This window comes from Festucalex cinctus, chromosome 15 (genome assembly GCF_051991245.1).
Source record: "Festucalex cinctus isolate MCC-2025b chromosome 15, RoL_Fcin_1.0, whole genome shotgun sequence".
Classification (NCBI taxonomy): Eukaryota; Metazoa; Chordata; class Actinopteri; order Syngnathiformes; family Syngnathidae; genus Festucalex; species Festucalex cinctus.
The window spans coordinates 23,148,048-23,171,080 of record NC_135425.1 but is presented as its reverse complement, the minus strand read 5'-3'; the positions used below and the strand labels follow the sequence as shown (position 1 = coordinate 23,171,080).

At 41.5% G+C, this 23,033-nt stretch overlaps 1 protein-coding gene across 9 annotated transcripts in view; it reads left to right on the top strand.

The window, feature by feature from the left end:
• Positions 1 to 23,033, top strand: part of unc5da (unc-5 netrin receptor Da) — a 134,725-nt gene that overhangs the window by 8,445 nt on the left and 103,247 nt on the right. For 4 of the 9 annotated variants that reach the window (XM_077497068.1, XM_077497065.1, XM_077497064.1 and 1 more), the window contains exon 1: positions 21,808 to 22,105. The exons of 1 other annotated variant lie outside the window; for it this stretch is intronic. The gene's annotated coding sequence lies outside the window, so the exon portion shown is untranslated. Of the gene's footprint in view, positions 1 to 21,803; positions 22,106 to 23,033 lie in introns of those variants that run through there. 4 more of the 9 variants (XM_077497054.1, XM_077497057.1, XM_077497058.1 and 1 more) reach the window with 2 other exon arrangements.

Here is a 23,033-nt window from a genome sequence, read left to right as displayed (position 1 = left end):
TTTGCATAGCACATTTCATACACAAGGCGACTCAATGTGCTTTACACGAGGAAAGACAACACATAAGCATAGGAAGAAGAGTCAATAAAAGTAGGTTACACAATTTATTAAAAGAACATACAATGACAATATTAAAACATTATTCAGCAAACTTTAAAACATTGAGCGTAAGGAAGTTTAAAATAATAATTAAAAAGGCTGCGATTGGCTGGCAACCAGTCCAGGGTGTCCCCCGCCTGCTGATCAAAGCCAGCTGAGATAGGCTCCAGCACCCCCCGCGACCCTTGTGAGGAGTAAGCGGTCAAGAAAATGGATGGATGGATAATTAAAGAGGAAGGAAAAAGAAAAAAGTAGGCGGGGTACACCCTGAACTGGTGGCCAGCCAATCGCAAGGCAGTTCTTTATTTTCTATTTAATTTTTATTTTATTTATTATTTTTTTTTCTTATTCCAAGAACCCACCATCATGACTAACATTAATACCTTAATAGGCCCAAGTGTTAATCAAAAACGAGGCAGTGGCGCCTTATATTATTAAAAAAAAATGTTTTTATTATTGTCAGTTGTAACATTAATACAGGCAACATTAACCACAAAAAAAAATGCACTAAACGATTACTTAAAACAGCGGTTCTCAACGTGTGGTACAGGCGCCACTAGTGGTACGCAAACGCCCTCTAGTGGAACACAGATACGTGCCGAATTAATGTTGATGATGAAAACTTTTTTTTTAAATGGAGTACTATTTTTTCAGGTTGTTTTTTTTGTCAAGTGCAGATCAATTAATTTTTTTTAGACCTGTTTGGGAAAGATGATTCAAATCGTATCTCATACTTATTTGAAACCCCGGCTCGACAACCTCACTTGATCCCCCTCCTCTTGTTTAATAAAAAAAAGCCTACGTCACCACTCACCAGTCTCGAAACCCAACTTTTCAAGCCTTTATTTGAACATGGCGTTCATCCAAATGGCTGCAGCGATCACGTGTGCGGGAAATGAGCTGTGCAACTTTGGCTCACCTGGCTGATTAAAGTGTTAATTTGTGAAAAGGAGCACAAAGAGGTGTAACATTTCACCTTGTTGTAACATTCAACCCTTTATCGCTCCGCGCGTGCGCGCGCGCGTGTATTTCTCTTTGTGCGCGTGTGCGCGTAATTCTGCGTTATCAGCGTCTCTGAGGGGCGGCGTAATGAAGATGTTCTCATTGTAGCCTATTAGAGGCGAGACAGCAGCGTGTTGATGCTTTATCTTCAAGGTTAGTTGGCACGCACACACGTACGTGCGGCTGGGCAAAACGCACAGCAAGTAATAAATAAATAATAGAGTCAGCATAACCTTCATTTGCATATTCATACGGCTGCTGATTTATTTACTGATCGAGTCATGCGGCGCGTCGCGCGCTCACCTTGTTTTGCGCGGGGCGAGCTTGTTGTTGAATGTCATGCCGAGCGAGACGTGTTAATAGAAGTGACATTTCAACTCGCATTATTATTTAAATGCATCCTATTCGGCGGACGTACGCGGTCGACTCTGAGAATGTTCCGGAAAGCGGAGATAATTTTTCTTTTCTTTCTTTTCTTCATTCCTTTCACTGCAGTGATTCGTGTCAGCCTGGCTTGCAATCTTCTTTTTTCAAAAGCGTAACCTTTGCTGCGAGCGCAAACGCTGAAACCATAACCCCGTCTTTGAATCCTTAACAGACTTAAAAGTTTAATTTGGAACCAGAACTTTACATGCTTACGCCGTCTTTAAACCCTTATTTTAAAGTCTAAACAGGTTGGAAGCCTAAAAAAAAAGCTTCAATTGCAAAGTTAAAACCCTAACTTTGAACTTTAACCCTGTTTTGCTTTGAAGACCCAAACCTTGTTGCAAGCCCAACCTACATTTACTGAAGTTAAGTTAAAGTTAGCATGCTAAAGCTAAGTTAGCATGCTACTGCCAGCTTAGCATGCTAATGCTAACGTTAAGTTAACAAACTAATGCTAGCTTAGCATGCTAATGTTAAGTTAGCATGCTAATTCCAAGTCAACATGCTAATGCTAGCTTAGCATGCTAATGCTAATGTTAAGTTAACAAACTAATGCTAGCTTAGCATGCTAATTCCAAGTCAACATGCTAATGCTAGCTTAGCATGCTAATGCTAATGTTAAGTTAACAAACTAATGCTAGCTTAGCATGCTAATGTTAAGTTAGCATGCTAATGTCAAGTCAGCATGCTAATGCTAGCTTAGCACACTAATCCTAAATTAGCATATTAATGCTAATGCTAATTTAGCATGTTAATGGTAACTTAATATGCCAATGATAGCTTAACATGCTAATGCTAAGTTAGCATGCTAATGCTAATGCTAAGTTATCATGCTATTGCTAATGTTAAGTTAGCTTAGCATGCTAATGCTAGCTTGCTGACTGATCGAGAGGTAAAGTACACCAACATTTGGCAAACTGTTCAGTGCATTCGGCAAGAGTCAGCAGTCACATCCAAAAATTTCCGCAGAAATTTTTCTGGTTAAGAATGTTCTAGTACATATTGTGGTAGGTATTAGAAGTTTTATTTTTAAAGGGAGAGTTTGGTTGCCCCCTAGTGGCATTAGGAATAACACATACTCCCTTTTCTACATTCGTAGCACACTGAACCCGGCGCTAAAATTCCGAGCGCGTCGCGCCAAAGATAAATCGACAAATTGATTTTGCGAAATAAAAAATAAATGTTGCCGCCCGCGTCAAGGCGGAGCTGATCATCTTTCCTCTTTAAAAATGAAGCACACCCCGCTGATGATTTATATTTTATATTGCCACGCCGGATGCATAATGCATGACGGCTTGTGCGCTTGTCAAAGGTTACCATTAGTTCGGTATAAACAGGGAACAATGTGTTATTGTGCTCCTTCCTTTGAGGTGGCAAATATAAATGAAATAATACAATTACGGAAGTATGAGTTCAATAATGGAGCTGGTGCAGAATAGACATAAACAGATGAGCTGCTGGCCGTCGAAGCTCATCGCGTATGCGCGCGCACGCCCGCACATCTACTACATTAACGCCTCGCCGTGTGCTCATAAAGCCAGCCGAGTGTCAGCTGTGATGTCGATGTGTCACTCAGTCATTAACGCGGCGTACTCGTCATTAGACATCCGCGTGATGTTGAGGCGGACATCTTTGTCTAGATGTCTAGAGTTTGTTTGTTTTCATTGTATTCCGTGTACGTCCGTGACGCAGCGGCGGTGCGACATAACGAGAGCTAAAAAAAAATACAAGAAAAAGAAAAAAGTCTTTTTGGTTCTTTGATGTTTAACATTAAGGACTAAATTGTGTCCAAAGTTAACATAAATTATTTAGTGCTTTGTTCAATGACTAAATTGCGTCTAAAAGTTGGGTTCTTTGAAATCCAGAAATTGTCTTTGAGTCTGTTGAAAATTGCTCATTTGGACGGCCTTCAAGGAGACAAAGTTCTTCCTGGTAAACAATCAAATATTTCCACGTTTTGCTCATTAGAGGCCCCAAAGGGTTTGACCTCCGTGTGACTCCTTGCACCGTCGCTGTCATTGGGGCATCGCCGCGCTAAGTGAAGCCGATTGATTCTTTGTGAGCAGTGAGGAAGAGGAGCGAGGAAGAAGCAAGCGAGCGTCTGACAGCCGCCATCCATCACTGTCGCAAGTTGACGCGGCAGCGTCGACGAAAGCCGCGCCTTCGTTCGACACGCCGAGTTTCTTTTTCGAAGTTCTCCAGGAACCTCATCTAGCAGTAATTTAGACGTGCCGATGTCGATAACCGATAAGTAAGCCGATAATTGTTTGCAAATTGAACTTGAATACAAATATACTTTCGAGTCCTACGATAAGTCGAACGTGAACAAATACATTGAAACATTGTGTAAAATTGACACGTTTCACATCAAATTGTCAATTTCAAATTGGTCGATAATTTCCGATAATTTTCAGCGGATTTCTTTATTATCTGGTTTATCTGTATGACGTCAAATTGATCGATAATTGCCGATCATTTTTGGCAAATTTCTTTATTATCTGGTTTATCTGTACGATGTCAAATTGGTTGATAATTTTTGGTGAATTAGTTTATTATCTGGTTTATCTGTATGAAATCAAATTGGTCGATAATTTGCCCGATAATCTTTGGCAAATTTCTTTATTATCTAGTTTATCTGTATGACATCAAATTGGTTGATAATTGCCAATAATTATTGGTTGAGTTCTCTATTATCTGGTTTATCTGTTTGACGTCAAATTGGTCGATAATTATCGGCCACCGATATTATCGTGCATCCCTACTATAATCATAATCGTTCACATAATAACGCTAGTGCGAGGTAACATGCTATTATGACGGTAAATTTATCAAGATGTTCTCCTCTTAGAGGTTTACGGTGAAGTTTCAAATGTCAATTTTTCCGCGCATCCAGAAAACGTATGGAACTATTTATGAAATTCACTCTTTCACATCAAAATTCCCAGACTAAGAAGTAATTTGCATACAGTATTTTGACCGGTTCATTCCATATCCAAGTCTCGTATTCTACATTTACTACAGCATTTCAGATTAGCGTCAGCTCTCCAGCATTCCCAAGCAATTTCAACTGAAATTGCGCTCTCTCGTTTTTGTATAAAGTGCTAGCAAAATCTAATCACCTGGCATGCGTGGCTAAATTACAATATGTGCCATCTGCTCGTACACGCGGTCAAATACAAACTCGCCGATTGCCTCCATCGCCGGCAAACGGGTTCAACGACGTTTTGAGAGCTCGCCGTGGTTTGCCTCAAATCAAACCGCTCGTCATCCTTGAACGTTTGGCTGCCGGTGACAAATCGTCCTCACCAAGGAAACCTCATCTAACACGCGGGCCAACAGAACCTCTCGAGTGACGGATGATGTGAAAAGCCTTCCTGCGGATAATTGTTAGCAAACAGCAGATGTTTTACTGGCGAGCGCGGAAAACACAAGAGAAATTAGTTTGTTTTTTATGACTTTCTCTGAGGCCTCGCTCGTTAGCGGCAACGTCGACAATGCCAGAGATTAAAGTCAGGGTCAATTAAGACATTTTTCGACATGTTTCTTCGGTGTTTTGATAAACATGTATGTTCGGTTGATAACGTCAAATCAAGACAGATGTGGCAAGGGTTGTGATTTTTACATTTCGCGGTATGTTTGACGGAGACATTTATGTTTACAAAAGCGCCTGCCTTAGGTTTGTTGACGACTGAATTGCCTTTAGTGTTTACAAAAAACACATTAGCTTTGTTGTAGACTGCAATTTGCAACATTGACTTTAATTTTGTACAATCAAAATGGTCTTTAATGGTTATGAAAACGCATTTATATCAAATAAAGGAATATGTGACATGCATCTTTCATGAAGACTAAATTTTGTGTAACGTTTAAAGAAAGCATTGCCACATTAGCTTTGTCGTAAGTCTCTGATCGTTGTCGAGATTAAATGTTTGCTTCAATACATCTTTCATCATCTTTTCATTGCTTCTACGTTCTTTGAAATAAAGCAAAAGTAAATAATTGCCTTATTTTTTTTTCCTCTACAGGCTACAGATTAAAAGCCACCATTAAACATGATAGACAAAAAGCCCATATAAGCGACACGTCACCTAGCCTTTGTAAGCTAAGCTAATTAGCGCTTGTTACTCTCTTCCGGGGTGCATTTCCTCTGTGAATGTTCGGCGCTTTGTTCCCGTTGCTTCACAGGTTCTCGTTGCAGTTGATGTTTTCCTTTTTATGTGTGTAATGCGGGCAGTCAACAAACGTTAGCACCTAGCTAATTAGCAGCCCGAGCTACATTTGTAGCGAATGAGCAATGCGTCCTGCTTCGCGGTTTGTTTTTGTTTGTGTTAAGAGTTTTGGCTAACTTTGCATTTCATCTCTACATGTGCTAACGTTAGCTGTTAGCATCTGTACTCGTGTCAGTCGCACACTACGACCGAAACAAAAAAGCTAGCGCGAGCTCGTTTTGGCTAATTAGCAAACTCATCGTTCATGTTTTCTCTATGCTCCCCAAAAAATCAAGGAAACTGAAATGGTGAAAAACAAAGATTGACACCATATTTCCACAACTGATTACTCCATACTTATTTTATCTTCAACGTGTTTTGAAAGAACTCTCAGAATTCACTTTACAGTTTACAATTCAGTTTTTACGTCAACAGTGTTAGTACTGCGACCACCTAATCTATAGTGCATTTTAGGTCAATCCAGAAATTTCATCGGAAAGCTGAATATTTTTAACTTCTTCTGAGTAGTGTATATACAGTATACGCTTGTGAGTACTGTATGTGTGGTCCATCCCAACCTAAACAAACAAACAAAAAAAGAAAGAAGTGAATCAAGTCAAATCCCAAGCAGGTAACGTGCGAAGGCAACAGCGCGAGCAAGGCCGAGCCGGACCGCTGTGCAAACCGGTCCGCCGCAGAACTCCGCAACTGGCCCAGATAAGCAGGCGGAGCGCGGGATGGAAAGTGGAATATCTGTTACATAAAATATGAGTTTTGCCGCACAGCCTCCCGCTCTAACTTATCAGCCGCGGGGCACTGGACCGTCGTGTCTCATCACTCCCCGGTTCTGGCACAGCGGGCCAAAACGCAAACGCTTCCCGACGAACGGAACAGCGATAAGGGGAGGGGAAAAGTCTGGCCGAGGCGTCATCGGAATATTGCCTGTCTCTTGATAATGTCAGCGTGATTAGAGAGTAATTGCTTCTTAAATGCGTTTCAGGTCACCCGCACCCTCCCTCCCGCGCAAAAGTCACCTGTTGCCGCTTCATCGGGGGCATGACGGCGAGCGATATGTGTTGTGTTTGGGCTAATTGTTTTGCTATCTTACATGCAGGGCCATGCAATTCTTTACAATTTACTAGTTTGCTACTTTGGAGTCCTGGATGCCAAACGAGATCAAGAAGTTCGAGAAAACGTGTTGCCATTGTGTAGGGTCGGTGTGGATTTCAATACTGGGGTACGGTGTAAAATTTGGTGTTTCAAACCTAGGTTACGGTTTCATATTTGGGGTTTAAAATCTATTATTTGGTTTGAAGATAAGGTTTCAATATGTTAGGGCAGGAGTTGTCCAAACTACGGCCCGGGGGCCATTTGCGGCCCGCCGTCCATTTTTTTTTAGTGGCCCGCGACATATGCTAAAAATGGCATTTGACTCAGTTCAAATAAAATAAAAACAAAAATGTTTGGAGATGGTCAAAGTAAGGAGTGAGGGTGTCGAAAAACAAAGGTGCTATTAAGGTTTATTTTAGTTAACTAAAACTAACGAAAAAACAAATTCAAAACAACAATTTAGTTAACGAAATAAAATAAAAACAAAGTTGCTTTTTATAAAATGAAAACTAACTGAAACTACATTTTATGTTTACAAAACTAACTAAAATAAAACTAACTATAATTATAGCAAAAATGTCCTTTGTTTTAGTCTTTGGTAATTAATTTAATATATGAGCCTTTGGGGATGATTTTAAATGTGATTTTTAGTACATTTAATTTGATATAAACCGGAATAATGTCGTTGAGCCCATGGTGTTTTTTTTAAATATTGCGCACAAGTAATACACATTAGAAAAAAAAAACTAAAACTAATACTGAAACAAACTAAACTAAAACTAAGCATTTATTAAAGAACTAAAACTAATTAAAAAAAAAACTAACAGAACCACCCTGAAAACTAATTAAAACTAACAAGGCAAAAAAAAAAAAAAAAAAACTAAAATGAAAAATTCCAAAACTATAATATATCCCTACTGCCATATTGGAAATAAATTGGTTTATATAATGTAGCATTTTTCTAAATATGCAAAAGCACAAATAAATTATTTGTACAATTTTTAGAACTTCTGATTTTCTGTATGTGGCCCTCAAATGAAAAAGTTTGGACACCCCTTTGTTAGGGTTTCAATCTTGGGTTATGGTTGAAAGTTTGGGTTTCAAACATTGGTTCGGGTTACAATCCCAAGTTATGGTTTGAATTAAAGGTTAAAGTTGGGGTTTAAATCCTCGGGTACAGGATTTCAAGTTAGGTTTTTAAGCCGAGGTACGGATTTCAAAGTAGGGTTTCAAGATTTTCTTGTGGTCTGAATTTGGTGGTCTCAAGTCGATCTTAGGCTTTTAAAGTCTAGGTTATGGTTTTAAGTTGGTGGGTTACAAACCTAAGTAAGTATTTCTAGTTAAGGTTTCAACACTGGATTATGGTTTTAAATTTGAATTTCAAGCCTGTATTATAGTGGGAAGTTAGGGTTTCAAGTCCAGTTTAGGTTTTCAAGCCTGGGTTATGTTTGAAGCCCAAGTTAGGGTTTCAAGCCTGGGTTGTAGTTTGAGGTTGGGTTTTCACACCTTTAGGTTAGGTATTCTATTTGAGGTTATAAACCTGAATTAGCATATCAAGATAGGGTATCAACCCAATGTTACATTTTCAAGTCACACCAGAGTTTGAAGGCAATTTTAGGCTGAATAAAAACTAAATTATAGCCAAAGAAAACTTTACAAAAATCTGTTTTGAAAAGTGAAGGTCAAATTGTGAGGGGGGGGGGGAAAGGAAGAAAATTAATAACATTTTTTTCTATTCAAGTCGGAGGAAGAAAGCACAGAGTTAGTCAATGACGTGGTAGCCTGGCTGTCCTTGTGCCATGATGTGCGTGCGTGTGCGCGCGCTCGCAAACGTGCTGACACACATCACTCGGGCTCGGCGCTGGCAGAAAGCCGATTAAAGCGCGAATGCGGCAGGCTGCTTTCCAGCCACAATGTTCGCCGCTAATAAGGCCGGCGCCGGTTAATGAGGGTTAAATGATAATTACGAAGCAGTTTAAAAAGAGGTAAACACGGAAAATCCACACAGTTTGTTAAGTGCACGACTCCATCATCGTCGCCGCCGTCTCCCAGCATGCTTTGCGGGAAACGGGCCTTTGATTCAGCGGTCTTTAATCAACCATGTTTGAGATTTTTATTTTAATTAAACATTGAAGTCAATTTTGGTGTTTATTTAAATCAATCTATCAACCCAAAGTTGGATGTTCTCCGCTTTAACGCGCGTCCAGTATGTGAAAAGTGGAGTCATATCACCCAAGCAGTTAATTCCAGCCGTGTCGAGCTTAAGTTAGCTTAGCAATTAGCATGGGTCCTCACTTCGTCGGAACAATACCTGTCAGAAATGTAGCTTATTTGGCACCACAAAGGTAAGCATTGCTGACTTGAGAGCGACTCCGCAACAAATTTAGGCGCACTAGTAGCCAGACGAACTTTCTTCTTCTTCTTCTTCTTCTTCTTCTTCTTCTTCTTCTTCTTCTTCTTCTTCTTCTTCTTCTTCTTCTTCTTCTTCTTCTTCTTCTTCTTCTTCTTCTTCTTCTTCTTCTTCTTCTTCTTCTTCTTCTTCTTCTTCTTCTCCTTATCCTTCTTCTTCTTCTTCTTCTTCTTTTTCTTCTTCTTCTTCTTCTTCTTCTTCTTCTTCTTCTCCTCCTCATCCTTCTTCTTCTTCTTCTTCTTCTTTTTCTTCTTCTTCTTCTTTTTCTTCTTCTTCTTCTTCTTCTTCTTCTTCTTCTTCTTCTTCTTCTTCTCATCCATTTTCTTCTTCTTCTTCTTCTTCTTCTTCTTCTTCTTCTTCTCCTCCTCATCCTTCTTCTTCTTCTTCTTCTTCTTCTTCTTCTTCTCATCCATTTTCTTCTTCTTCTCCTCCTCCTTGTCCTTCTTCTTCTCTTCTTCTTTTTCTTCTTCTTCTCATCCATCTTCTTCTTCTTCTCATCCATCTTCTTCTTCTCATCCATATTCTTCTTCTTCTTCTTTTCCGCCTCCTTCTTCGCCTCCTTCTCCTTCTCCTCTTCCTTTTCCACCTCCTTCTTCTCCTCTTCCTCCCCCTCGTCTTCTTTTTTTCTGTTTCTTCTTCTCTTTTTCTGCTTCTTCAGCTTCTCTTTTTTCCTCTTTTTCTCTTCTTCTTTCTTCCTTTTCTTCTGCTCGTCCTTCATGTTTTCTTCCACTTCTTTTTCTTCTATTTTTACTTTTATTTTGCTATTCACTATTTTCATCAGTCTCAAAATGTAATTCGTGCCTTGCAAACTGCGATACGAAACCGCTTATTTAGAATCTTGTACACTCACATTTTTTTTTTTTTTTAACATATAACTGCAGCTTGTGAGGGATTGCGAGGTGTGGTGGAGGGGCAGATGTGGTGGGGAGCGGATGTCAGGGCGAGGAGGCCGAGTGGGGGGGGGTGCGACAAACTGGAATTGATCGTAGTGTCAGGTCACGACCCTTGTATCTGCGAGGCGTTTAGTATTCCGCTGCAGGCGTCCGCCACCTCGCAGGCACCGTGTCGGAGCGTGAGCGGAATCGATCGGCGCTACTGTTTATTCACTCTTTACTTTTAATTAATGTTGACGCTGATTGCATCTCTTTATTAACACATGGTGATGAGGGGTTGGTGGATGTTGTGGGGGGCACCTTGAGAAAAACAAGCCCCCGACACCCATGTGTGTGCCCCCCCCCCCCCAACACACGCACACACCTTCATGGACAAAGTAGCAGCGCGATTGACAGGTCAGACATTCAATTCTCATTGATCATCACTGATTGGATTAGCAGAGCGAAGGCTTTGAGGCAACAAGGCGGATCATTGGTTAGCACCTTTGCCTCTCGGATAGGCTTGACTTTGTATGTTTTGCTTTTGATTTGTCTTCGACATTAAAAGAAATGGACGGTAACTGTCACTGAATTCTACATTTTCTTTGATGTTTTCGAGAACTATGTCAGGTGCATTAAAAAAAACACGGAACCTACCAAACAAAAAAAAAGAAAAAGAAAAGATTAGAGTCTCTTCTTTCATTAGGGGAAAAAAAGTATATTTTTATCTGTTTCCATTTTGCAGCAATTAGCATTAGAATATAGCTAAGTTTCATCATTATTCACAAATCTGTTTAGAACTGTGGAGAAATGAGCTTGTTGGCAACATGGCCCTGGTTGATCTCTTATACTCTGCTGACACCTGCTTCAACCATTCTCCACAGTTCCAAGGCTGTATCAAGCATTTTGTACCCTCTAGTATAAAAAAAACTAAAAAAAAATATAATAAAACGTATAAATACGTCTTTGGGACATTTAAAACATTTTAAATAGAACGTATTTATACGTTTTTGGGAGAAAATGACTTAATTAGCCCTGTTAGAATCGGCAGATTTTTTTGGGGGGGAGTTTTCACAAACATTTATATTAGGTTGACTCAAAATTTTGTTTGATTCTAAAAAAAAACAAAGAAACGTTTTGGTTAAAAACGTTCATCCTCCCTGTTTTTTTTTCCTTCCGTCTTCAGTCTCGGAAGGCTCCGCGCGGGGGCGTGGAGTGATCCCAAACGCGGCCCGTAATTTCAGGCCAGCGATAAGGTGTCAGATAAACATAATGGCGTTTGGAGGTGTGAAGTTTTCGCTCCCTTTTAAAAGACGGCACCGCCTCTCGTCTCGCGCCCCTGTTGCTTATTTTCCGAGCTGAGACGTGGTGGGGAATTTCAACCGTGTTCCTTATTCACCAACAAGTTCTTTTAAGTGTGAGAGCAAGAGTGTGACCTGCATTCTCTAGAAGCCTTGACCACCCGGCAGGCGCGCAGGCACACACACACACAAATCCAGATAAGAAGACAATAGATAGCGCTAGCTTCCTCGCCGGCGATGTTGTTTGCATGTAAATGCGCTACGACTCCCTCAATCAGGTCGCCATCCCGCCAACACTTATGACAGCAAACATTTGCACTATTTGACTCCGAGTGACACGCGCGCGCAATTCTCGGGAGGAAATTTGCAGTTTTCCCTGCGAGGTTTTCGACCTTTTTGAAAAATATGATGAGCTAAGTCAACATCGGCCTGACAGCGGCGGCCTTTCCGGGCACGCCGACAACTCTGCAACACCAAAAGGAATGAAAAGAAGAAATAGTTCAGATGAAAGAGGAACGCAGCGTTGAAATTGGGGAGAAAATGGTAAAAATAAAAAAATAAAAAAAGAGTTAAAATGAATGAAATTAAATGGAGAATGTAGAGTTGAAATAAAAAAGTAAATAGTTAAAATAAGAATAGAAAAACAGCTAAAATGAATCAAAATTAATTAAAATATAAAATAATAGTTCAAATAAAAAAAATACAAAGTTCAAGTTTAATATGGAAAATGTTAATAAACATTTGTTTAAATAAAAATATAATTAAAAAAATAAAAAATATGGAATTAATTACAATAAAATGAAAACAACTCAAATTAAGGATCAAAATAGAGTTAAAATAATCTCAATTCATCTATCTAATCAGTCATCATATATTCATCCCCAGTTCCAGTCCAGATGTGGTTTTCATCCATCCATCCATCCATCCATCCATCCATCCATCAACTAGACCAGTAACACATCAATCCCTTAAAGGATCATTGTGCAGTTTTTCACTTTTTTAACTCACGACTGCCACCTCTGGCCCAAAATGTAACTGCAGCATCTGTGTTAGGTCCGTTCATTGTGCGCGTGCACGATCTTAAAGTGACAGCCACAGTTGACAGATGAAGACACGACTTCAAATGTGGTAAGAAAAACTCCGCCCCTCCCCTCACCAAAGAAACTGTGGAGTGTGCGGGGGTCCGCACACTCTACTATGAAGGGAAGATAAAATCTGATAGATGCAATCAGAGTAAAACAGTCAGGGCTCTTGGCATTAGAGGAGCATGTATGATGTAGAAAAAGCTTTAACAATACCTTGATAAACGGCACAATGCACCTTTAAAAAAAAATCTTTCATCCATGTTGCAATCAGTCTATCAATCCCTCCAACCCGTCCATTCATCAGTCCAACCAGCCATCCCTCTACCAAGCCATCCGTCATCTATTAACCCACTCATCCATACCTTCCAACAATCCATCCATCCAACCAATCATCCTCCCATTCAACGCGCCCATCCGACCATCATCGATCTATGGCCTTCATCCCCGTCCGTCCATCCATCCGCACAGATTGCACCTTTCTTTAGCCGTCCCCGAATCGCTGACGTATTCTCTTGTTTCCCGGCTCGCCGCTTAGCCGGGGGATTGGCCCGCGGGCCGCGTCCATTCACGGCGCTCGGCGCGTATTGATTGAATTAGACAGAAAGAAAGAAAAAAAAAAAAGAAGCCGGGCGCGTAGGAAGAAGAGAAAGAATGCAATCTTATTCCCATTAGCCGCCGCCCCGCTCGCACTAGTCTTTATTCAACATTAATTACTGTTCATTTCACACTCGGGCTCGTTTTCACCCCCCCCACTCTCTACTCGCACCGACATTCTTTGCATTCAACACCGAAGGAAGTATCAGCCAGCAGTTGGGAATGAATTAAGCTTCTTTCTTTTTTTTTTTACCCGCCAACTTTTATTGAGAGGAAGCGTCTGAGAAGAGATTGTCGAGGTGGAGGTTAATGCAGTGTCTGCTTCTCACATAAAGGGAGCACCACAGAAGAAGAAGAAGAAGAAGAAAGAAGACGACAGCGTTGGAAAAGCATCCGGGCCAACCGGCGTAAGCGATGAACCCTCTGTTGATCCCCCCGGGCTGTTTTCACGGCTGTCACATCCGCCCAGTTTTCGCTTCCTTCACACGCGTGTCGCACGCCCGACTCTCGGCCCGCAGGTTCCTTTGACCCAGAGGCTCGCCTTGGTACAAACAAACAAAAATAAGCAGTCAATTTGGAATCAGAACCCAGATGTGGAAACTGTAGCCCTTGATGGAGAATCCTAGCCTTGGCTTGAAACCTTAATTTAAAACAATGACCCTTGTTTAAAACTGCAATAATTGAAACCCTATCTTGAAATCTTTACTCAGTTTTGAAACATTAACCCTTGTTGGGAACCCTAACCCAGACTGAAATGCAAACTTCACCCTAAAAACGGTTTTCAAGTCCTAATTTGAATCCATAACCACAATCCATAACAAGGCAAACAGAGGAGTAGAGGAGCAGGTGGCCACATGGACAGAGGAACGGATTAATAATTCGGCACCAACTTCAACACTTCTCTTTCAGACTTATACAAGACAGCGAATGGATCTGATTGGCTGTGGCCAAACATGTGGGTAACATGGATTTCTCTGATTGGCTTCTGACCAGATAAAGAGATTAAAAGATTCCTGACTTCACATAGCTTCTTACCAGTTGAAAACTAGATGCCGGTTACATCAGTTCAAAACGGACACTTGACCACACAGTTATGACCCTTAACATAACATAACATAACATAACATAACATAACATAATGTAACGTAACGTAACGTAACGTAACGTAACGTAACGTAACGTAACGTAGCGTAACGTAACGTAGCGTAGCGTAACGTAGCATAGCATAGCATAGCATAGCATAGCATAGCATAGCATAGCATAGCATAACATAACATAACCCTTGCCACAAATAAAACACACAAAACAGAGTCATGACAAGCTCAAACTGTGAGCACACATAAATGTGTGATCACCTCATATTACATAACTAGATTTGAAATATAATTTTAAAGGTCGGGATCGGCAACAAAAAATGCTTGCAACGTCTCAACTACAACTTGCAATTTCGGTATGTTCATAATTTTGCTTCGGCCGGCCACTTAAGATGATATAGAGGGCCAGATCTGGCCCCCGGGCCTCGACTTTGATAGCTGTGCATTTTCAGGACACAAAAATGTCTCTGCTGCAAGGGGTTTGTGGACCCATAAATTTTGCATGAGAAGACAGTCTTTCTAACTAAAAATGAATGCAAACGCACAAGTTTTTGCTTTGTCGCCAACAGGTCAAGCAAAGTCAAAACCATCATTTGTGTTCAAAGGTGAGGCAGGAGCACTGTTGAAAATGGACTTTTAAGATAACAAACAGATGAATTTGTAACCATTCGTGGATTTCGTGCTCTGTAACCGGAGTCATTTTTTATTTTTATTTTCAGCTTTTTCCTCTTGATTTTTTATTTTTTTTCTTTCTGTGAAAATTACCGGCAATTCTCCTTCCCTCTCTCTCTCTCTCTCGCTCTCCACGTTGGCTTTCGCCGGCTGCCAGCGACTGGCGTCACGAGTCATTAGAAACGCGTGACCTTCCGGAGAGAAGGTGGTGGCTAAGCAGTGATAAAGTAGGCTCGGCCCACTCCAGAGAGCCGGGCGGCGGCGCTGTAATAGGTGCAGCTCGAGTCCACAGAGCCGACTAATGGTGCTGAACCTGCATGTGCCATTAGCCTCAGATAGAGACTGGGTGGGTGGCGAACAAAAGGGGAGGGGGGAGCAACACGCCGAATGTGAGGACAAAAAGTAGCGGCAGGGATGATGATGCATGATGGGAACTTTAAATGCCTCTTACGGGATGTGTCTTTGGTTTGTCACTGCCGGCTTCAATGACGGCCAGCGTATTTATCTTGTCCTGACGGCGGGCCGCAATATTAGGAACAGCTGCAATTGGGCTGATAATCGTTGAGTTTTGGGAGTGTCGCGTTTTATGACGAATCATCGAAATCCGCCACCAAGCTTTACTTGCGCGCACGCAATGGCAGAATGTCAGTTCTTCACTGTTTAATGTTGTTGATCAATCTAGTGTGACATGACATTCGGATTTTTCCATCAAGGGCCACGCCCATTCATTATTTTTTTTATTTTTTTTTAAATCCGGGCTTGGCACAGAGAATCAATTTCACTCTTGACAAATATGGGCTATATTTAAAAAAAACAAAACAAAAAAAAAAACGTAATACTAAAACTAATAAAAAATGAAAACTAAAATGAAGCATTTTAAGAAATAAAAATGCAGTGCTGTATAAGCACAATATTGTTGTTGTTGTTTTTTAGTATGAGTTCTTTTTTTTTTTTTTTTACAATATAGTGACTTTTTTTTTTTTATATCGCCAACCTCCCCACAATATCGTGCTAATTATCGTATCGTGGCTTTCATATCGTGATAACATCGTATCGTGATGTTTAAATATCGTTACATCCCTAGATTGCACCCACTGATTGGCCGGTTCGAGCCCGCTGGCCGTATTTTTGACCTGGCAAGATAGTTTTGTAGCACACCTGGAAGTGAAGTGAAGTGAATTGAAATTTGCAAAACATTCCAGGAATAATGCACCTGCCAAACAAAGCAGTTTTCCAGTAATCGTCAATAACCTGACTTCATCCCCGTGTCCTTATTTTTGTCGGTGAGATTCCGAGCTGCTGCAATATTCATCGGCGATTGCAGCACACGCCCCCCCCCCCCCAATTCCCCCCCCGAAAGGACGTGAGGTGCTCCTTTGTTCAAGCGTCCCATTCATGTTGATTCCAGCGTTAGGGCAACAAAAGCCGCGTACATGACAGGCTGGCGCGCTTCGGCCTTGCCGAGCGGCCGTCCGTGGCAAGCGAGACGTTTTGTGCGGCGTGTTGCGTCATGGATCGCGATTTCCTTGAACCTCCGACAGCCTGCGGCCACAAAGAGATGAATTCATCGGAGGAATTCTTATAAAAAAAAAAAAAAAAGAATCTCTTCAAAGAACTAGACGTGTGATTCGGACCTTTTTGATTTCCAGCTGCCGCCAAAAAAAAAAAAACAACTACAAAATTCGTGTAATGTGTCTTAATAAGGGAAATAGAACTATAATTAGGAAGGAAAAATGAATTAAACCATTTTTTTTTACACTTCTTATTTATTTATTTTTTGCTTCATTTCAACAGACATTGTGCTACACCTGCTGGGGGTGCCCAACCTGGCCACTAGGGGCAGTATATAGCATCCACTGTCGTTATTTTATTTTTATTTTTTTATGTATATATTAGGGGTGTCAGGCGATTATAATTTTTAATCATAATTAATCTCATGACTTCAACAGTTACCTACTAATTTTATATCTGTTATAAATGTACAATAAAATGTACGATATTTTTTTCTCTCTAAGTTTTATACTCTTAATGTAAAAGTGAGGAAAAAATGTTAAACTAATATGGCTGGATCTTTTAGTCATTGATACAGTAATTTCATAATAATTCATAAAATTGAGGCAAAATTAAAAATATGTACTGTACTGTAAAAAATATTGAGTTGTGTTGAGGTCATTTTTCTGCCACTAGATGGCATAATTACATTTGTAAGACGTTGGTGACAGCTCAGTGCATGTTTCTTTTCGTGTTAATCTAATCTTTAACATGAAGTAACTTGTGAAATTCTTCACATTTTTTACAATTGTAAAACTTTATCCCAGTCTCCACAAATATATGCACTATTATTACATTTATTACTGCTAAATTTTGACGTCTCGGCTATGTTGGACTGGAATTCCCCCAATCCAGGCTTTCCATGTAAGTGGCGGCCATTAATCACGCGTTGAAAAAAGTAGTGGCGTTAAAGGAACTTTAAATTAACTCGAAATAAACACACACACACATATATATATATATATATATATATATATATATATACACACTATATAATCATCCTGAATGGCTTGTAAAGTAGCAGGAGACACTTAAGTAGTTTAATCTGATTGGGTTTAATTTTATAATTAATGCAAACTATCCAAACTTATTCAGGTCTTGTGAGAGCTGCTTGTTTTGAGGCCGATGAAGAGATAGGGGCTAAGCAGCAGGAGGTCTTACTCTGCAGAAAAAATATGCTTGCACAATAGCGCAGCGGAAAGCCGCTTAATAGGCTGCAGTGGGTGTTGATGAGGGCAGAGTGATGCTTTGCAACCCGTTTCATCAGCTCCATGGAATCACTGCACTTGTACGCTGTTGACCCTCCGGCCCGTTGTCATTCACACGAGCGGCTTTGTACGCGGACAAGCTTGGTCTTGGGCTGGAAAGCCGGCGGCCAGGCCCGACTCCCCGGATGCTTCCCGTTCAGGCTGCAACGTGCGCTCTGACAGGCAGCGGCCAGTTTTGACGCCGACATGTTTTATGCTCTTTCATGTCGCGGGTGCGTGCTCGTCTGTTGATGTGGATTTCGGGAAAGAAAACATCTCCAGGAGGAAATGCAGGCTGGCCAATCAAAGAGGGTGGGCGGGGATTAGGCCTTTATCAGAAAACCATCAAAATATAATAATATTAACAATTGAAGGCCAGGTTTGACACCCTAAAGCCTGAACCATGAAAAATATGAGAGAAAATTCTGATTATTTGTATTTTTTTTTTTTTAAATCAACTTCCACATATGACTTTTGATCTGTGTCATATTCGATACATCCGGTCACAATGCTCTAAATCCATACCAATTATAACTGTCAAAATTATATAATAATAAACAGACATATCAAACATATTAGTATTCCCAAACATCAGAAAGAACATTTCCCACTATTAATAAGTATAGATGTCTCTCCTTTCCCAATTGGGGCGATCTTGTATGCTCACTGGAAAAGCCATCAGCTGGGTGATACCGCCCTCTAATGGATTGTCTGTGCAATGCATATGTCAGATTATATACATCAGGGTTTTAATCGCGGGGGATGAATATTATACTTGTGAAATTGAGGGATCAAAATGTTTTGTATTTAATATTTGGCTTGATAGGGTTTTAACCCTGATTTAAAACTTTACGTTGAAATCCTAACCCAGTTATTTAAAACCCTAAACCTGATTTGAAACCCAACTTTGAAACTATAATCCTCGTTTGAAATGTTAACATAAATTCCTAAACCCTAATCCTGTCTTGAACCCCTACTCTGAAACTATAATCCTGTCTTGAAATGATTATATAAAAACCCCACTACTGTCAGAAACCCTAACCCTGATTTAAAACGCTAATTTCAAACCCCTCACACCCAACTTTACTACAATTTCCACGACTGTCAAAATAAGTCACCACCTTTCAAGGCAGATCGTTTCCAAAGATTGCTTCCTAATTAAACATGCAAAAACTTTAAAAAGGCTCCGCCACGTGATTATTTTTAGCAGCAAAGAATCGTAAGTAAAGAGAAGCGTTTTAGCGACTTGAAAGCAGGTTGGCGCCGCGAGCTTTGCCGCGCTTGTCACAACACGCGTTTGAGCCCAAAGTGACTTGCAAAGGCCGTTGGAGCCAGAAGGCGGCTCGCCGGCCCAAGCAACACCTCCGATGTGGCGCCTCGTCAGTTCCGACCTCGTTAGCGCGCCGCGACGACGAGCGCCCGCCGCGCGGCCGGCCCGCCGGCCTCCGTGAGTCACCCGCTTCCGCTCCCAAAACGTGCGTTCCCCACGCGTCCGTTTCGCCATGCCCTCGTTTGCGGCGCAGGTGAGCGGCAACTGACTCTTTTTGGGTGAGAGAAGGCACGCCAGGTACGCCTTTCAACCCTGCTTTGAAATGTCCAATAAAGACAAAGGAAATTTATCACCATGCGGCAAATTGTTTGCCCCCCCCATCTGCATCGTCTATTGACGGCTGAGCGGACGCCCTGCTGTAAGCGTATATCGCTCGTGCTGGCCCATCGAGTATCTGTCCATCACGCTGCAATCCGAGTGGTCGCCGCAGTGGACAGCGGAAGAGTGACATGTTTTATTATTAATGAGCACAATCGGCGCCGTGTCTGCAAGCAAAATGAACCTTGTCCACCACAGTGTAAAATGAGAATGCGTTTGCTTGATACCCTGACCCCAAACTTTAATCGTGGCTTTATACCCATTCTTGAAACCCTAACTCTGACTAGAAATGTTAAAAAACAAACAAACAAACAAACAAAACGTATAAATACGTCTTTGGGACACTTAAAACCTAAAAAAAACAAAAACAAAACGTATTTACACGTTAATGGGAGCAAATGAGTTAAAATCCTCACTTTATTTGAAACCAGACCCAAACTTTAAATCTTACTTTGAACCCCCCCAACATGAAACCGTAACCTCGACAAGCAGCTTTAATTTTAAACCCTAATCCAGGCTTAAAAGAGTACTTTAAAACCCAAGCTCTCAGATGGTACCTAACCCAGGCTTGAAACGTGAATTCTGGCTTCAAACCTTACTTTAAAAACCTAACACAGACTTGGAACCCTACTTTTAACCCCACCCTTGTCTTTAAACTCAAATTTAACATTCTAATTGGGTTAGTTAGAGTTTTAAGCCTGATTTCAAACCCAACACTTACTTGAGCCTAACTCAGGTTTGAAACCATAATTTGAAACCCTAACGTGAAACCAGAAGTTTGACTAAAAACACTAACTTAAAGCACTAAACCAAGCTTAAAACCATACCTTCAAACCCTAATCTTGGCTTGAAACCTTAATTGCAAACCCTGCTCGAGGTTTGAAACTCTTACCCAGGCTTAAAACCCTAATTTGAAACCGTGTGACTTCATACCCTAATGCAAATTTCCAAATTGTATGACTAATAATGGTTATCACATCCGATCTAACCCTGGCTTGAAATCCTCAATTTCAACCCTAGTTTAAAAACCTTTACCCTGACTTGAAACCCGAATTGAATAGAAGTTGTAATCCTCCAGTTGTTAGCGCCGCCGTCCCACTTTTTCTCCCGCCGCAGCGGATGGGGCGATTGGTGGCGCGTGTTGGGGGAGCAAGCGGGTTTGGCGCCCACTTCAGACCGTCTATTAATAACCGGCCAGGCCGGGCCCGGCGCGGCTTTGCGCCTGATGGCGTCGCCAAATAGGAAAATTCCCAGGCGTGAGGCGCTAAGCCTCGGAAGCGGCCGCGTTGCTTACGCTGCTGAGCTGCGATAATCATTTTCATATTCATAGCGTGGAAAGTCAACAGCCGGTCGCCATGCCCGCGTGGGTTACTTGCAACTATAAAAGCGTGTTAATATATTTTGAGGAAATAATCATGGAAATAATTTGAAACCCTAACCTTGACTTGAAACCTTGGTTGGAACCCTAACCTTGTTTTAAAACTCTAATTTGGAAAGCCTGACTTGAAATTCTACTTGGAAACACAAAACTTCCCTGAAAACCCTAATTTGAAATCATAACCCTGACTTGACAATTGAATGACAGCTCTGTATTAAATATAAAATTGATTTGCTGCTACAAATGCAGACTGGCCACAGGTGAATCTTTATTGCTTTTATTTCTTGCTTCTGCTTTAATGCCAGATTTTCACATTTGGTTTTTCCAGAGAGTAGATGAAGGCTTATTGGAATCATTTAGTCGGGATTTGCGTTTTGGCTTCTCCTGCAGCCTCGCGTGTGGCTGAGCACACCGCACGGCTACCGCAAGCTAAATAAACAAACGCACCCACCGTTCGAGCGTTCCGCATCGGAGGCCAATCTAATGAGAACACGGGAGCTTTTCGCGCAGGCGCACGCGCACACGCCGACGTCGGTCTGGAAATGAGGTTCAAACGGCAGCAAAATGTTAGCTAACGTTCAACATTTGGCTTGTTTCCTGCTGAGTTTTAAATTCCTCACCTCCCTCCTCCTCCACCCTTCCTCTTGCTCTACCACCTCCTCTTCATCCTCTTTTCACCCTCTTTTCTCACCCTCCTCTTCCCCCCACTGTTTCTCTTCCTCCCCCTCTTTCATCCCCCGTCATCGCTCTTCCTTCAGCTCCTCTTTTTTTATTCTCCACCTCCACGTTTTCTCATCCTCTTCCTCCTCATGCTTCTTTTTGTCATCCCACTCTTCTGCCTCCTCTTTCTCATGCTCCTTCTCCTCCTTCCCCCCTCCTTCACCTCCTGTTTCTCCTCTTCCAGCTCCACTTCCTGCTTCGCCTCCTCCACTTCCTCCTCCTCCTCCTCATCGCCCTCCTGCCTATACCACGTCAACCCTCCTCCACTTCTTCCTCCAACTTTCCTCCTTTCGATTCTTGTTCATCAACACGCCATGCTCCTTTATTACACCAATTACACTGGAAAAAACGAGAAACATCAGGTCTTTGAATTTACAAAAAGAAATGTAGTAGATGCTGCGCAATTCATTTACATTCCGTGAATCAGCATGATTTAATCAGCTCAAATCAAAGTGCTTGTGGTGGATGTTGAATGTATGTGTTTCTTATGCGTTGAACGAACATGATTTAATTGATTTTGTCAAATGTAATGCCTAGCTTGTTTCAACCGGAAATGGGGGGCGCTATAGTTTATCACCGCTAAACCCAACAAGACAAGAAAAAGAAGAGGGAAAAAGCCCGCCAGTGGTCTGTTGGAGCCTGGCTTCGAGTGAGCGATAACAGAATTCGCCATTTCGGTAGCAGTTGGGTAAGTAAAGTTATCAAATCAATTGTCTCTCTTAATTTACTGAAGGCAGTTGTCATTGTTTGTGTGTTACAGTATAGTTTTTCTCTGGTAGCGTGTACGGCTGGTCGTTTTGTCTGCCGCTTCATTTTTATTTTTTTATTTTTTTTATTTTTTTTTTTTTTTTTTTTTTTTGTCTGCGTCGCTTCATAATTTGCTACCGTTTTTCACCACGAAGCTAGCGTAAAGTGGTGAGTGGAATCCCAACTTTGAAACCCCAACCCTGGCTTGAAACCCTCATTTAAAGCCCAAAGCCTGGCTTAACCCCTACTTTTAAATAACTACAAGCACAAGCTAAACATATTTGGGCACACAAAGCTAGCTCCTCTTCCTCCTCCTTCTCCTCCTCCTCCTCCTCCTCATAAAAACCACCTCATGATGAAGATGATGCATGCGTCCCCTCACTTCGTGCTCGTTTATCGTCGGCTCAGGCCGCTGCTCGTCCATTAGCGGATTTAATATGCGGATGTCGAATGTAAAAAAATAAAAAAATCCCAATGAACGCAAGCGGAAATGAATTAACGACATCACATCATGTCAGCACCTGAACGCGGGAGAAAAAGCGGAATTATAATGACGGATACGCAGTCCAGTCCATTAGCGACAATGCAATCGGAAATCTGTGATTAACATGCGCGCTGATGAACGCGAGGATATTACATTTAAGCGCGTGGCGTGAATGTCAAACCTTGCAACCGTTTGGGGCCGAGCTGCCGCGGGTTCCACCTTCCGTATACGCGTCCCCGCGCTCCTTGAAATTCATCAGCACGTTACTCAGGACCCCCACGATTTAATTAAACCAATTCAGGCGCGGTGGGGGGAAAATAAAAAAGTGGATCGGTGCAGCACTGTGGAACAAGGAGGCAGGCACGGGAAGGGAATGCACTGCTGA